The sequence below is a fragment of the Dasypus novemcinctus genome, chromosome 11 (genome assembly GCF_030445035.2).
Source record: "Dasypus novemcinctus isolate mDasNov1 chromosome 11, mDasNov1.1.hap2, whole genome shotgun sequence".
In the NCBI taxonomy this organism is placed as follows: Eukaryota; Metazoa; Chordata; class Mammalia; order Cingulata; family Dasypodidae; genus Dasypus; species Dasypus novemcinctus.
Genome location: NC_080683.1, coordinates 93353042 through 93370613, shown reverse-complemented (window position 1 = coordinate 93370613; position 17572 = coordinate 93353042). Strand labels below are relative to the sequence as shown.

At 40.0% G+C, this 17572-nt stretch overlaps 1 protein-coding gene across 2 annotated transcripts in view; it reads right to left on the bottom strand.

Moving 5' to 3' along the window:
* The window catches only part of DSE (dermatan sulfate epimerase), a 203291-nt gene that overhangs the window by 112893 nt on the left and 72826 nt on the right, over window positions 1-17572 (bottom strand). The window contains exon 2 of one of the 2 annotated variants that reach the window (XM_071218634.1): window positions 11650-11782. The exons of the other annotated variant lie outside the window; for it this stretch is intronic. The gene's annotated coding sequence lies outside the window, so the exon portion shown is untranslated. The remainder of the gene's footprint in view (window positions 1-11649; window positions 11783-17572) is intronic. 2 annotated transcript variants of the gene reach the window in all.

Sequence of the window (17572 nt, the reverse complement as noted above, 5' to 3'; positions counted from 1 at the left end):
TTGTGGCCAAATGAGGAGATTGAAAACTCCGCTCTCCAAAAAGCAACCAGAAAGCTGGGCAAAACTGACAAAAACAATCACTTCCATCCTCTGAAAATCTACCAATGGCACACAGCAATCTGAGAAGTGTTTAGGCTTGAAAACTCCTGAACTTTGGGGAGAATAAAGAAAATCTGAGGCACTCTAGCCTGCTAATATCCCTCAGTAACTAGAGATTCTGCACAGGCAAGGCTGGTTATTGGGAGGGGAAGCTCCTCTGCTGTGGTCAACAGCAGATCACTTAGTTTGGAGCAGTGAGAAACACCTAATTTCAGCAACAGTTTTGGGAAAAGTGTTGATAATTTCTGAGGTGGGTAAGCAAAGAAGGTCAATAGCTGCACAGCCTGGAGTGCGGTCTTGGTTGGGGCCAGCATATTCTTGGCTGTGAATATGTGGAGGCTGGAGAGGGCCAAAGCTAGTCACCCACTTCTGGCCAACCCTGAAACTGTGTTCATGCACAAAGAAGCCAAGAATGTCCAGGGGAAAGTAAAGGCTTAAGCATACTTTAAAATGACCAGAACTTTGGATGAGCTCCCCTATCTGCACAGAGACCCATTGGCAGAGGCCAGAAGTTTATTGGTTTAAAGTGTCTGAGCACAACTTCTGTCCAATCATTGCTTACCACTAAGTTATGTAGACACAGGAAAATCCTTAAGAAACTACACTCAGTAATGAAAACAGTTTTATGGGTATACACAAACTCACATAAAGTATACATTTATACATACATATATATATATAACTTAAATGTCTATATATATATTAACATTTATATGTGCACATTTGAGTGTGTGTGTACATATTGTTTTAGTTTCCTAGGCTGTGCAAAGCAAAACATCATCAAATGGTTCTGCTTAAACAATGGGAATTTATTCGCTTACAGTTTTGAGATCAAGAAAATGTCCGTACAGGGTGCACTCCTTGCGCATGGGGCTCCCCTACGCGGGGGGCACCCCTGGGTGGCATGGCACTCCTTGTGCAACAACAGAAGTGGACAAAAAGAAGAACATGCAGCAAATGGACACAGAGAACAGACAACTGGGGTGAAGGGGGGAGGGGAAGGTGAGAGAAATTAAAAAAGAAAAAGAAAATGTCCAAATTAAGGCATCATCAAGGTAATGCTTTATTCCCAAAGACCAGCCACCTGCAATCCTTGGCTCCTCTGCCATGTGGCAAGGCACATGGTGGTGTCTGCTGGTCTCTGTTCTCTTCTGGGACTCGATTTCAGTTTCTTGGTTTTCTCTCTTTGTCTGAATTTCATTCCCTTATAAAGGACTCCAGTAATAGGATTAAGACCCATCCTGAATGAGGTGGATCAAACCCTAACAGAAGCTTCATCAAAAGGTCCAATTTACAATGGAGTCACACCTGCAGGGATAGGTTAACTATATATCTGTTTTGTTTTGTTTTGTTTTGTTTTGTTTTGTTTTGTTTTAACTGAGCAGAGACATCAGTACCTGAAAATAGTAGAGGAGAAAAATTTTACAAATTTACCCAAGGAAAATTACTAAACAAACAAAATAGCAACAACCTTCAGAAAATTTAAAAAATCAGAATCCAGACTTACTAGAACATATTATCTAAATGTCACTCTAATTTCCACAAAAAATTTATGAGATAGGCAAAGAAATGAGAAAGCATAACCCATATCAGTAAAAAAAAAAAGAAAAAAAAGAAAAACCACCAATAAAACAGTGCCTTGGTGTCCCCAGATATTGGAATTTGCTGACAAAGACTAATAAGCAGTTATTTTAAATATGCTCATGTTTAAGAATTAAAGTATAACAACAATGAATCAATGAAAAAAATTTCCACTAAAGAGTTAGAAATTATATTTAAAAAGAAGCAAATGTTGGGAAGTGGACTTGGCCCAAAGGATGGGGCGTCTGCCTACCACATGGGAGGTTCACGTTTCAAACCACAGGCCTCCTTGACCCATGTGGAGCTGGCCCATGTGCAGTGCTGATGCGCACAAGGAGTGCTGTGCCACGCAGGGGTGTCCCCACATAGGGGAGCCCCATGTGCAAGGAGTGCGTCCTGTAAGGAGAGCTGCCCAGCATGAAAGAAAGTGCAGCCTGCCCAAAAATGGTGCCGCACACACGGAGAGCTGACACAACAAGATGACACAACAAAAAGAGACACAGATTCCCATACTGCTGACAACAACAAAAGCAGACAAAAGAAGAACACACAGCAAATTGACACAGAGAGCAGACAAGTGGGGGGGGGGGGGGGGAATAAATAAATAAAAAATAAATCTTTGAAAAAAAAGAAGCAAATGCACATTCTGGAGTTGAAAGGTAAAATAACTGAAACAAAAACTTCTCTGGCAGAGCTCAATAGAAGATTCAAAATGGCAGAAGAAATAATCAGTGACCTGGACTATGAAGTAATAGAAATTACGTAAACTGAAGAAGAAAGACCTATAGGACAACACCACATGTACCAAAATATATATGATGGGAGTTCCAGAAGGATAGGCAAGAGAGAAGGGAGTAGAAAATGATTTGAAAATTATTGGTTGAAAATTTACCAAATTTGATTAAGAACTTTAATCTGTACATTGTAGAGGTTTAACCAACCCAAGTTAATAACCCTTCCTCTTGAAACTCTACTCCCTGGCTTTCTGTGATGGTGTGCATTATGGGTTGCCTCATTCCTCCCTTACTGTTCCTCTGCTGTGTCCTTTTCTTCCTCAACCTTTTTGTGTGAATGTGTTTACAAATCCCATGAAACTCTTACCTTTCCAAACTACACATGCTTACATAAAATGCATTCCATTTTCATAGATCATCAGTAAAGAGACTTTCAAATCTCTACATCAGAGCTCATTTCCAATGCCTTGCTAATTTCTTCCTCTTGTTTATTTCTCTAGCATCTTAACTACAGAATGGTGGTTCTTCTTTTGTTGTTCCATATTTGTATAATAGTATCATCACTAACCATAGACAGGGGCAATTCAAAACCTATTACCTATGACATTTCCTTCTTTCCCAACTTCACCTAGTTGCCAAGCCCTGCCAATTCTATTGAAAACTGTATTCTCCCTATTCACTCCCACTACTACTTGCCGGGATTTCAATACATTCTCATCTAGACTGCTCCTAGAGCTGTAACTGGATTTTATGACTCTGTTCTCTTCCCTCTTTATTCCATCCTACACATAGTAGTCAGATTAATATTCCTAAAGCATAGCTCTGGTCATTTCACTCCCTGTTTAAGAACAAAACAAAACAAAAAGATTCAATGTCTTCCCACAGCTCATAAAATAAAATCTGAATTTCTTAGCAGAATATTCCTTTCGAGACTTTATTTTCCATTATTTCCCTTAACCAACCCCTAATTTGACCTGTGAAAAACTGGAGATTTTTTTTCAGCTCAACTGAAATAATCCATGAGGTTTTAAAAAAGAAAGAAAAATGGGGCGGAGGGTGGGTACGTGTTCCCTTACAACTTGTAAATGTTCTAAGATTCAACATTATGTAAGTTCTTGGAAGTGTAGAGCGGCCACATCAACTGTGGGAGATGAAAAGTCCAGGACACGTCGCCATGGAATCTGGTGAGCAGATGGACAGAAGTGAGATGGAGATCCCACCCTAGATTTTTTCAGCCAGTTACAGACAAGGAAACAAATGGATTCATCTACTGAACAGGAGCATTTACTTGTAAATAGATACAGATGAACAGACTGCTTCGATGTGGGATGCATGAGACAAATAAAACAAATATTAGAACAAACATCTATTTGGAACTGTCAATGAACTTGTAGTTGCAGGTGGACATGGGCAAGGATGTCTGGGTAAGCCCTCAGAGGTCCAGAGACCATTGACAATGGGGCACTGAAGAATCCTGATTCTCTGGCACTAAACTCTTCTGCTTTTATAAACTTGATGCTGCCTGCACAGTGCTTTTGCTGGAAAATGGAAAAAAGCTTTCTATCACTTTTCAGCTTTGTGAAAGGAATAAACTACATAGAAAATGCAAATTAGGTAACCTGAAACTGCAGATGAAGGTTGGGTGTGGTTCATATTGTTTAGCAACGCCTTCCATTCCCACTAGATTTATGCCAAAGGTAATTGTTGGTTCAGACTATAACTTATAATGAATTCTGAGTATCTGTGATCCAAATTAATAATATTTCACAGTGAAAGGATGTATATTAATGAAAACTAAAGAAAGCCAAAAAAGGGAAGGTAAATTAGAAGACCAAACACAGATGTGATGAATAACAAAGCTATTGAAAGAACTGGTGGGAAACGGACTTTGGCCCAGTGGTTAGGGCGTCCGTCTACCGTATGGGAGGTTCCCGGTTCAAACCCCGGGCCTCCTTGACCCGTGTGGAGCTGGCCATGCGCAGTGCTGATGCGCGCAAGGAGTGCCGTGCCACGCAAGGCTGGGAAGCCCCACGCACAAGGAGTGCGCCCTAAGGAGAGCCGCCCAGCGTGAAAAGAAAGAGCAGCCTGCCCAGGAATGGCGCCGCCCACACTTCCCGTGCCGCTGACTACAACAGAAGCGGACAAAGAAACAAGATGCAGCAAATAGACACCAAGAACAGACAACCAGGGGAGGGGGGGGGAATTAAATAAATAAATAAATCTTTAAAAAAAAAAAGAAAGAAAGAACTGGTGAGGTTTATTCTCCATAATTGTTGTTTCTCTCACCTGATAGACTCATTAACTGCAAAATTTCTGCTGTAGTTACTGAAGTAATAATCTTCCTAATTATACCAGATTTTATAATGTCCTCCCACATTGCCAACGAGTTTATTGAATGCAGAAGACTCTAAATAAATTAGCACAGATTGAATTTATATACAATGTCCTCAAAGCTATTTCTAAAAAATGAAAACTGAGCTCTTTGGGGCGAGGGGGTGGGCGGAGCTCAGAGGAAGGATGAGGCTCTTTTAATTTCTGTGCCAGAGGTGGGTGGGAACAGCAGGGTCTGCGCTAGCTGTGGGGTGGGGAATGTGTGGTGGGGGGTGGCACTCTCCAGCAGAGGCCAGACACAGCAGCACGCCCAAAGGAGTCAGGCCTTGCGTCTGTATGGAGGGGGGTTCAACAAACAGGCACCCCTACCACGAAGGCTCTGTGTGACCTGGCAGAGATCGGCTCCAGCTGTGAATCAGAGACTTGTCAGTGACTAAGGACATTCTAAAGTACATGAGACCATTTCACCGTGATAAATTTGAAATGTCAGACTTCGTCAAAGCATACTTTTCATTTTGTCAAATAATGAACATCTGTCTTATTCATTATGGTACACTAGTGCCTCGCACAGTATCTGCACAAAGGAAGTGCTCAACATATATTTTGACTGAATGGTTTTGGACATTTGCTTCATGTAGGCTCTAACACATACCATATGACCAAATACTTAAAGCATTTTTAAAAAGCTATAAACCAGCCTAACAAAATGTTAAATAAAATATCTTTCTTTCCACCTTGACAATTATATCTTCATAAACACCTGAAAGGCTGGGTTCAAATTTAGAATTCTTAATCTCCTGGGTCATCAAGTTCTACCAGAATGGGAGAAAGCCAACCGTGGCCTGTTCTTTATCTTACCCACTAACACCCCACCCTGTAAGGGGTTTAGTGTTCATGCTGTAGATACATGTTCCATCCATTCCCTGCTGAATCCCCACCTCCAATCCACTGCCTCATAGCCTTATCTTGGGTCTAGGGGTGCATAACTGAGGGCCCTTTCACCCTTGGGAGGATAGACCTGCAGAAGGGGCATACAGAGATCTTGAAAATGACCCCCGGGGTTGTTTGTGTAGGGTTTTCCGAGCATGGTCTAGGAGAGCATAGGTTGCAAGTGGGAACATTCTCTTGACTTTCTGGATTCCCTGTACTGGCGTAAAGCCGAGTACTGAAGGAGGGAAATTTTGGACCCTGCAAAACATGGAAACTTTCTTGCCTGGATTAATAGATGACTGTAGTGACATGTATCTGTAATTTAGTGGTCTCCAAAGTTAAAAGATGCATTGTTTTTTTATTTTATTATTTTGTTTTGCCTTTTTTTTTTTTTTTAATAATAGACAATGCTATACTAGGAACCAAAAGACATCCATTTTACTACCAGTGTGCTTGTCTCTATCACAATAATCTGGGTCTGAAAGTCAATCTCTCAACTTCAGATTCCTCACTAGCAAATTCCATACAATTGTTATAATTACCAAAGGAGATAATATATGTCTCAATACAAAGTGCTATTATATAACTAATAATTGGCAGAATCGGGACCAGAATTTAAGTTTACTAATTCTAATTTAATAGTTTTGTTATTCCATATATTTTTAAAGGAGATACCAGGAATTGAACTGAGGATCTTATACATGGGAAGCAGGTGCTCAACCACTGAGCTACATCTGCTCCTTCTATTCTTTTTTACTAAAATCTATTTCTCCCATAAACCAGTTTTGGTGCTGCTTTCTAAGACAACTCTGAGCAAGATATTTTCTTGCATAAATAATAACCCTTCTAGCTTCACCACCCAAAGCTCTTGAAGAAATTCATTTTAGCTCTGTCAAGCTAGGGCCTGTCCACCTCCATTTTCATTTAACAATTACAATTTGCATTTTGTTAGGTCCGAGGTAGGGCATTCAGTTACAAGAAGAAGGAAGGAAGTATCATCAAGAAGTGTGATTCTAGCCCTCTCTGTATTGAATGGGCCTCTTAGTAATTTCCACCCATAAAATATCCATGGTCATTTTAGGTAAGAATCTACCAATTGGTATTTGCCTTACAGAATGTAGAAAAAGTACAGGGTGTTATGTAAGAAAACTTCAGCAATGTAGAATTTATTGTGGGAGTTAATGCTTGCAAGAATTGAAAGTATTTACTGAAAGAAAAAAGTAGAAAATAGAGACTTCATAGACATTTTACCAAAGTTATTTTTCACACCATTCACAACATCTAATTCACTATTCTTAACCAAGAAAATCTACCTTAAAAATCATAATTTAAATACTTTTAATTTTTAACTGTCAACTCTGCTGAAATGTCAGTAATGTCAATTTATGACCTTGGGAAGATTTGAATTGGGGCTGATATTTGAATTACTCTAGGTTTGAATCCCTAGACTTGCAGCTACTAGTTGTGTGACCTTGGGCAAATTTCTTAGTCATTCTCATCTTCAGCATTCCCACCTTCAAAATGGGGATGATAATAGCTTCCTTGAAAGGCTGCTCTGAGGATTAAATGAAATGATCTAAGGAAAGCAACTGCAACATTATGTTACTCTTTAGGATTTACCTTGCTAGAAGATGTTCTTCTTCTGGCAGAGGACAGAGCTAAAGAGAAATAGTAAGGAGAAATAATAGGTGGTAGATTTCAGAAGCATAAAATGAAATACCTTTTCGTCCCTCCCCTAATAATTTCTGATAAAGAGGTTTAAATTCCATTCCAGCCATGCCAATAACCTACTGTGCCATTTTTATTAAAAATAATTTTACCAATAACTAGAGTGATGAAGTATTAAGTTTTCTATAGTTAGATGTGTTTAAAAAGAATAACAGGGAAAAGGACTTTGGCCCAGTGGTTAGGGCGACCGTCTACCACATGGGAGGTCCGCGGTTCAAGCCCCGGGCCTCCTTGACCCGTGTGGAGCTGGCCCATGCGCGGTGCTCATGCGCGCAAGGAGTGCCATGCCACAGAGGGGTGTCCCCCGCGTAGGGGAGCCCCACGCGCAAGGAGTGCACCCATAAGGAGAGCCGCCCAGCGCGAAGGAGGGAGCAGCCTGCCGAGGAATGGCGCCGCCCACACTTCCCGTGCCGCTGACAACAGAAGCGGACAAAGAAACAAGACGCAGCAAAAAGACACAGAAAACAGACAACCGGGGAAGGGGAATTAAATAAATAAAAATAAATCTTTAAAAAAAAAAAGAATAACAATAGCTAACATTTAATGGCACTTACAATGGGCCAGGCACTGATCTAATTGCTTTATATATATTTATACTCTTTTATTCCTCATCATCCTATTATGATCTTCATTTTCAAAACAAAGAAACTAAGGCAGTGAGAAATTAAGTAGCTCAGCCAACATCACACAGCTCATAAGAATAGGAGCAAGAATTTGAAACTAGGCAGAAAGCTATAAATCCTATAATCTTAATGGCTATTCTTGACTCAAGCCCTTATAGCTGCCTCCATGACCTTGTTTCAGGGAGGCCGCTGCCTGGAGATATACATTAGTAGATTTTCTGTTGTTGTTGTTGTTTTTTATTAGAGAAGTTGTAGGTTTATGGAACAATTATGCATAAAATACAGGATTCCCATATAGCACCTTATTAACACCTTGCATTGATGTAGAACACTTTTTACAATTGATAAAAGCATATATTTATAATAGTACTATTAAGTTTGGCCCATGGTTTAATTTAGGATTCACTGTTGCTGTTGTGCATGTCCAAAGATTTAAAAGTTTTAAAAATCTAGTACCAGTTATATAAACTGAAATGTCCCCTTTTAACCACATCAAATATGTAATTCAGTGCTGTTAATTACTTTCACAATGTTGTATTACCATCACCACCATTCATTATCAAAACTTTCCCATCATCCCAAATAGAAACTATACATTTTAAACTTTAACTCTCTATTTGCTACTTTTTTCTAAATCACCAGCTTTCATTTGAACGTAAATTTTACAGCAATCACCAGTGTTCTTCAATTTATCTGAATTAATTCTGCAATTAGATCATTTCAAATTTAAAATGATGAATAATGTTAGAATTAAATTCCATGTCAAACACAATGTTTATTGAAGATTAAGAAATAAAAGTGTTCTAATTTTCAACTTATATATATTAAATTTCAGCAGTTAACTGTAGCAGTTTAGAACTTAGATCAATGAAAGATTTTCTTTTACAGACAGGAGTGTTATCATTGACACTGTTTGGAATTGTCAGTGCATAGTGATAATATATTGCCAACTGGTTTTACTTTATTTTATTACTTTATCACTTTAAAATTTTCTACACATAAAGAATCCTCTTGTTGCCTCTACTTGCGGTGGTTTACTTCCACTGTCCCATCCTTGGTACATCACTAGATATATGAGAAAAATCATGAAGCAAATTAAAAAGGACGCTAACTTCCTTTTAACTAGCAGGCCAAATAGTCTTCTGGAATTAAGAGATTCTAAATAATTATAAAAATAATGAATTAGCTTGCTAATTTACTTCTGAAAATATTAATTAAAAATACACAGCGTACTCCCATTTACCCCTTAATGAGGCATGTGTGAATCACTACAAAAATGTGCCTGATTTTCCCTTCTCTGTTGTCACTGGTCATGGAATAACAGAACTTTTTTTGTAATAGTGGAGTAGAAAATTTTGATTAGGCACACAAATCTCTGAAGTGCCATTTAAGCAATTTCCTGGCATTATCTGAAATTTTAGTGCCCTATCAGAAACTGCAGAGAGAGGAAAATATTCTGTTAAAGATCTGCACATCATAAATAGTTTATCTGGAAAAGAAACATCTGAGAAATTTAATTAAAGACTAAGTGAGTCATAATGTAAATCTCAATAAATGGCAGCAAATGTTAAGATTCTGGTTCACATTTTTTAAAAAGAAGATAATGAGACATGATTAATTTTTTTTCTCAAAATTCTGACTTCCTAAAACCTAATTGCATAAATTATTTTAAGTGAAATGACTGGACAAACAGCATTAAAGCCTTTTGCAATCAGAATTTCCCCTCACCAAAAAGACTGTTCTTTATATGTTTTCAATTTGGTTGGTTGCTTGAGAGACCTAAACTACATTGTACTGAACAATCACAAAATAAATAGAAGAAATGCCTATTGGGTGCTTACTGTTTGGTTCTGCTTATGACCTAATGTTCCCTCCTGCTGGAGCAGTTGGGGATGTTTGTGTTCTCATCCCCTCCACAGGGAAGCAGGAAAGGATTTGAACTCTCATGACTTGCTGTGTTTACCACCTGGCCTTGATGTGTTCTTCTGGCCTCTGTAGAGGAAGTGTGAACAGACCTGAACTTGTGCTAAAAACTGTGAAAATGCCAATCAAGACTCTGACGTTTAGGAGTTATGCCTCTAAATATGCTTTGTAAACATAATTTCAGTAGCAACCTGCAAAATTGCTTCAACTGCCCTCAAAATTAGGCAGGTAAAATATACAAGATATTTTCTACAAATACATATAAAATAACCAATGAAATAGGAAACATATACCAATAATGGGCCCATTGATAATAAATAGAAGAAATATGTATCAGGAGCGTTTTGGAGTCAAGTGTTATAAGACTGCTTTAAAGTTTTGAACTCGAAATATCCTCAATCCCAATGAATCCTATCCTCATGACACTAGCTATGGTTCCGCAAATCATATGTCCAAGACCCTGACAGGAAGTCTGCCCTTCTTCAAGTACCTTTTCTGGTAAATGATAGAAGGTAGAAAGACAGGTCAGTGTCAAAGTTGCGACTCGTCTTCTAACCCTAGGTCACATTTGGGAGCTTACATATTCATTGTAACCCTGTCCCTTAACCTAAACCTCTTGTTCTTTATTTGTCCGTCTTGCCATGAGAGAGGGAAGAAATCCATGAAATGTTATTTGTTTTAATTATCTCCCAATAATCCCATAGAGGATTATTCCATTATGGCTAATTCCATTAGGGAATAATCCTGTAATATCTTTGACTCACCTCTTTCTGAACCTAAAGATGGATAGTTTACTCTTTGTGATGTGTTATGTAACTAAGTAACTGAGAAAAACAGGATCTGTTCTGGAGAAAGATAGAGCTATACAAGTTGGAGAGATGTTTCCTGACTTTTCCTGGACCTTCCTTTTCTTACTATCTATTGCAAACCCCTTTAGTCCCCACTAATTTCTCTTTTGAAGAAACCCATTCATTTTCCCTGGAGTTAGAAAGCCTATGTAGAAGACCTATGTGTTTGAAGACTACACAAATGAACCCCAATATCAGCCTAAAGGCCAAAGATTAATAAATGTAAAATGTGAAAATTGATCTGCCTTACTATAATCATTTTTGAGGGGTATAATTAGGGTTATATTTTGATTTGGGCTTTTCCCTCTATAGCTTATGTTACTGAAACAAATACAGAAAATATATTTTATTTTCTCATCCCTCTATTAATTTTCTGTTTCCTTTGGCTCTTACACATTATTTCCCCCATTTAGATTTTGGTACATTTTACTTTTCTTTCCATTATGTTTTCACCTAAATTCATGCTGTGTAGCTCAACCCTAAGTTCCAGGGAGCACCCAATATCCTTACATCTGACAAATGAAGACAGAACTTAACAGTTTTCTTGGCCAAGCAGAAGAGACATGGTATATGACTGTAGTGAATCAGGAGTTGGCTGCCTCACCTCTGCCAAAAGACAGCCAAGGTACCACGGCACTGGATGGAAGCACATGGCAGTGAAGAGAGACATGATCAAAAATGTTATGTTGGCATCCTTTAAACATACTCAGGGAGATATTCTAAAGAGGTAAACTGGCCAGAAGTTCACAGTAACCGCCAAAAGATTTCTTCACTTCTTGGCTGAAAAACCACCTAAGAAATTTCAAACATAAAGTTTTTTCTGTCAAGGACAGAACTGAAGGGATTCCTTACCTCAGATTTTCCTTTCTTCTCCAGAAGTTCTGACTCCTCAGGCTTCCTGCCTTGGTCCCCTCCCAAGCTTCCTTATGATGAGGACTGTCTCCCAGTTGCTATAGTGACTGGCCAGGAAAATATCTGAAGCATGCTGTAAGTCAGACAGCAAATTATAAATTGGCTATATATTTGAGAAAGTAGAACTGTGAAAATGAGAGTAGTGGTCCTGACATGCAAGGGAGAAGAAAATTCCTCAACATGCATCAGAATGTGACAAAAAGTTTTATAAACATCTTAACTTTGCCAGAGACCATTTACCTACCCTTATTGACACAAAGGTTCATTAGATTTTATAAGAATTGGTGAAAGGTACAAGTGATTTGGAAATGAGAGCAAGGCAGGAGATAAAAACAAATCATTTTACATTATTTTTCTAATAAAACAAGCCCATGTGTTTACAGTTAAGCCTGCCTTGGGACTAAAGAGCTGATGGGACCTTAAGAGGTGTTGTATTACAGCAGTCCTTGCATATGACTGCACATTAAAACTTTTTCTGTGGTGGACATTTTTCAAAAGACATGCCTGGGCCTTACCTCAGACCTGCTGAAACAATGTCTAGATGTTGGGACTCAGGACTTTGCAAAGTTCAGGCAACTAGCAGTCTCACTCTCCAAGGGCTTTCCTTGTGCCACAAATCCACTTCTTTTCAGCGATTTGGGGGCTTTGGTGTCTGAACAACGCCTCTGACACCACCCAATGCCTGGGGCCTGGAGCATCTATTGATCCTGGGTTAGAGGACCCTGACCCCAACCTTTCAGGTACCTGGCACCAGCCCAGGATGGACTAAACATTGTTGCTTCCAAAACACACAGCAATGGGATGCTGGTGTATGTTGCTTCCTAGTTTCCAACTGTCATGCAAATGAGTCACTGTATTAGTCTGCCAAAGGGGTGCTGAGGCAAAGTACCAGAAATCTGTTGACTTTTATAAAGGGTATTTGTTGGGGTAAAAGCTCACATTCCCAAGGCCATGGAAAGTCCAACTATAGGTACTATATGAGGTACTTTCTCACCAAAGTCAGCTGCCATGTATTGAAGCAAGATGGTGGGCAATCTCTGCCTCGTCTCTCAGGGCTTCCTATATCACTCTCTGGCATAGGGCTTGTTTCTTTCCAGACCTTCTCAGCTGCTCTATTCTCTTCAGCTGCAAAGTATCAGGAAAATGGCTCATCTCTACCTGAGGCCCCAGGATCAAGCATGACAGAGCTTTCTGTCTCTTCTTGTGTCTTCTTGAGTGAGTGCCCATTTATATCAACCCACCAAGGGGGCAGGGACTCAACCAGAGCCATACCCTACTGATGTGGTTGAATCAAAAGCCCTAAATTGATTTTACCAAGTAAATTTAAAACCTTTGAATTTAATACAATCACACCCAGAGAAATAGATTAGTTCACAAACATAATCTTTCTCTTCTTGGGATTCATAAATAACCTCAAACTGCCATACCCCACCCCTGAATCCCACAAAGACATTACAATATTCAAAAAATTCTTAAATCCTTTCTGTTAGCAATGCTAAGTACAAAATCACATTACAGTTACAGAAATAGTTTGTCTTGTGCCAAAGTCCCTTCTGGCTATAGACCTGAGAAACTTATAAAACAAGTTATTTGCTTCCAATATACAGAGGGATAGACATAGGATGAACATTTGCATTAACATAAGGTGAATTTGGGGGGGGGGGGGAACATGCGTCACAGGTCCCCAACAGTTCCAAAAACCTGCAGGCCATACTCCATTAGATTTCAAAGTCTGAGAGTCATTCTTAAGATGATAGTTTCTTCTCCTTGGGGCCTCATGGAGACCCTCCCTTTCCATAGCTTTGCCCAATGGCAGTTTTCTTGGTTCCACCCTCATCACGTCTGGGTGGTAACCAAGCTCCAGACCTCACCTTTCAAGAACAATGAGGTGATGGCCACGCTTCCCCAATCTCGAGGGTACAGTCTCAACGCCCTTAGTACAATGAGGTGGCAGCAACATTCTCCCTAATCTCTGGCATACAGGTCCAACCTCCTCAGAACACTGAGGTGATGACCTGGCCTTCCCTAATCTACATGGAACAGGCTCACTCCCCTCAGAGAAGTGGGGTGGTGAATTTACTCCCCCCAACTCATTGGGAACAGGCTCACCCTGTTAGAGAAGTGGGGTGGCAACCTAACTCTCCCCACCCACTGGAGAATGCACTTTGCCTGGGGCAGCAGAATTCTTCCTGAACAATGAATGGGCTGGATCGTCCACTCTCTTCAAATGCCAGGGCAAACTGACCCCTCTCTGTACACATGGGTGGGGTCCCTTGGCCCAAGGATGTCTTAATTCCAGACCTCAGCTTCCATGGTTTTCCTCTTAAAGTCACTTTCCCTTCTATTGCTCCCCTCCATGTCCCTTTTAGTCCAGACTGACTGTGGTTTTGTTCATACATGTCTTGCAAAATCTTGTTGGTTTAGCATATAGGAAGCCGGGGTCCAAGCCATTAGACCATAAGATTTTCTACAAGTCTTTCCTGGATAACTGTATTTTCAATTCTGGCCTACTAATTCCCAGTTTCATTAATTCCTCAAATAGGGTACTATTGTCCAGGGGCTTGATTTCCAAAGGCTTGGAATTTCTGGAATCACTGTCTGATTTTTCTGTGCCCAGAAATTTGGTTCTCAGCATATCTCTTTTGTCTAGCATTTTGCTATAAGCTTCAAGGAGAAGCCAAGCCGCATTCTCCAAGTTTACTTTGGAAATCTCTTCAGTTAAAAGTCCAAGCTCACCAATTTCAAATTTTGCCTTCCACATAACATCCAGAGTCAATCTTGCTAAGTTCTCTGCAATTTCAAAACACAGATTGTCTTTTTTCCAGTTTGCAATAATGGTTTCATCATTTCTTTCTAAGCCCTTACCAGAGATAACTTTAGGTTCCATATTTCTACTAACAGTCTCTTCAAAGTAATCTAGGCCTCTTCTATCAAGCATCTCACAAGTCCTCCAAAAAAACACCCCTTATCCATTTATATAACCGTTCCAGCATTTTTGGTAATTGCATCAGACTGTACCCCACTCTCACTACCAAATTCTATATTAGTCTGCCAAAGGGGTGCTGAAACAAATACCAGAAATCCATTGGCTTTTATAAAGGGTATTTATTTGGAATAAAAGGTTACAGTCCCAAGGCCATGTGTGGGAGTTTGGTATTATTTATTATTTCTAAAAATAGATACTGGATTTTATTTGTAAATTGGTCTATTCCTCTGGGTATATTAGATTGTATTGGATTCAGAGGTTTCACACTTACTTGATTAAATTATGATTAAGGCTTTGATTGGGCCATGTCAGTAGGACATGTTTAGGAGAAAACTAAACAACAGAGGAGTTAATGGGAGCCCCAGGAACTAAATACAGAAAGAAGCAGATATGTGAGGAGAGAGAGAAGCATCTATTAGAAATGGCAGAGGCCCTGGGAAGAGAGATGAGCCGTTCACCTGATAGTTTACAGCTGTCCTTATGGAGCGAGCAGAGCAGCTGAGCCTGGAGGGGAATGAGACTTGTCCCAGGCTATAGCTGATTATGGGAGAAGTTGGAACCATGAATCCTTAAGAGGAAGAGGAAGCCCAAATCTTTGCAGATGTTGGCAGTCATCTTGCTCCAACATGCGGCAACAGACTTTGGTGAGGGACATAACTTACAGTTTATGACTTGGTAACTGTAAGCTTCCACACCAATACGCATTATAAGATCCAACAGATTTCTGGTATTTTATATCAGCACCTCTTTAGCTGACTAATACACTGTAGAAAGTCCAACTCGAGGTACCAAAGTCAGGGCCATGTGTTGAAGCAAGATGGAGGGCAATCTCTGCCTTGTCTCTCAGGGCTTCCTATATCAGTCTCTGGCATAGGATTTGTTTCTTTCCACACCTTCTCAGCTGCTCTATTCTTTTTAGCTGCAAACTATCAGGCAAATGACTCATTTCTCTGCAAGGCCCCAGGATCAAACATGACAGAGCTCTCTCTCTCTTCTTATGTCTTCTTGAGTAAGTGCCCATTTATATCAGCCCACCAAAGGAGCAGGGACTCAACCAGAGTCTTGTCCTACTGATGTGGTCAAATCAGAAGCCCTAAATTGATTTTACCAAGTAAACTTAAAACATTTGAATTTAATATAATCAATGGGTATCACACCCAGAGAATAGATTAGTTCATAAATATAATCTTTCTTTTTTTGGGATTCATAAATAATCTCAAACTTCCATAGTTGTGGACACTTATTAGTGTCTCACAGTGCAAATATACAAGGGATGAATTAAGGAAAATTTAAAAACAGAGAAGCAGGAGAGCTCAAACAAATGCCTGAGCCCTCATCAAAAATTTGGGCCATGGAGTGCATGCATCCCAAGAAGGGTGAGACTCTGCCTCTATAATTCCTCATTTATTTAAAAGGAATGGAAGGGGGCAGGGGAGTGAACATCTGTGCAGTGGAAGGAAGTAGTTCAATTATCAGCCTTTTCTTTCCTTGAGCTAACTCAAGCTGGGTGAGTACCAACAGCAGGGGATAATGGGCCACGTGGAATTGTCTACTGTAGGTGTCCAACAAAACCCAGGTTCTCTTTCCATTGTACATATACTGTTGCACTCAGTCATCAGAACACTCTTGTGTAGGTTCTACCCTGTTCTTCCAAGTAAACTGTGCCTCCTCTGTGAAGACCTGAGACTCACAGAGATTAGGTATCTGCATCAATTCAAACAGCTTTAAGGGCTGGAGCTGGGACTGTTTGACCTCCAAACTCGTGTTCTTGCCATTAATCCAAACTGCCAGATCCCAGCAGGTGACTCGTCTGCATAATAATATGCTAATATTAAAGCATATTAGGGAAAATAAGCAAAAGCATCTTTGCTTTTTTGGATCTTGCAGCTGCTGCATGTCTGTTGGAGTCAGGTAAACCTAAGGGAAATGTGCCCACCTACCAAGATGGGCAGGTAAGATGATGAGGTAAGATAGGTGAAGCCGAATGAAAACCATGGTGGTATTAGCAGGGAAGGGTAAGAGCACACACAGGTTTGGGGCCTGTGTTTCCTGTGTATAAGCAAGAAGAGCATCCCTTTGAGGAGTGGGGTGAGGTAATGGCCAGGGAGGAGGACCTATTAACTGCTGAGTACAAATTCCCACAGGCAGGTGTTCCTTTTCTCTTTTGACCTCATGTTTGCCTCTGAGGGGTGTTAATAAGATATAGTTTTCCTCTATATGGCAGGGAAGAAATAGGAGGCCCAAAAAGAAAAAAGGAAGAGCTAGATAATCAGTCACCAAAAACATTTCCTGGCTACAGAAGCACATTTAAGTCAAATTGGAAGAGGATATTAGAAGGGGAGGAAAGGTTAAGGAAGAGAAATTGTATCATTGATGTAGAGAAAGTGGCCATGGTAGTTGCTGAGGGCAGGGAGAGGGAAGAACAGATCGATGCGGGAGCATTTTCAGGACTTGGAGTTGTCCTAAATGATATTGCGGGGCCAGATGCTGGATGTTATATATTCTGCCACAACCCACTGAATGTACTGGGGGAGAGTGTAAACTACAATGTAAACTATTATCCATGGGGTGTAGCAGTGCTCCAAACTGTACTTACCAAATGCAATGAATATGCCACAATGATGAAAGACGTTGTTGATATGGGAGAAGTGGGGGTGAGGTGGGTGATGGGTTATATGGGAACCTCTTATATATATATATATATTTTTAAAGATTTATTTATTTATTTAATTTCCCCCCCTCCCCTGGTTGTCTGTTCTTGGTGTCTATTTGTTGCGTCTTGTTTCTTTGTCTGCTTTTGTTTCTTTGTCCGCTTCTGTTGTCAGCGGCACAGGAAGTGTGGGCGGCGCCATTCCTGGGCAGGCTGCACTTTCTTTT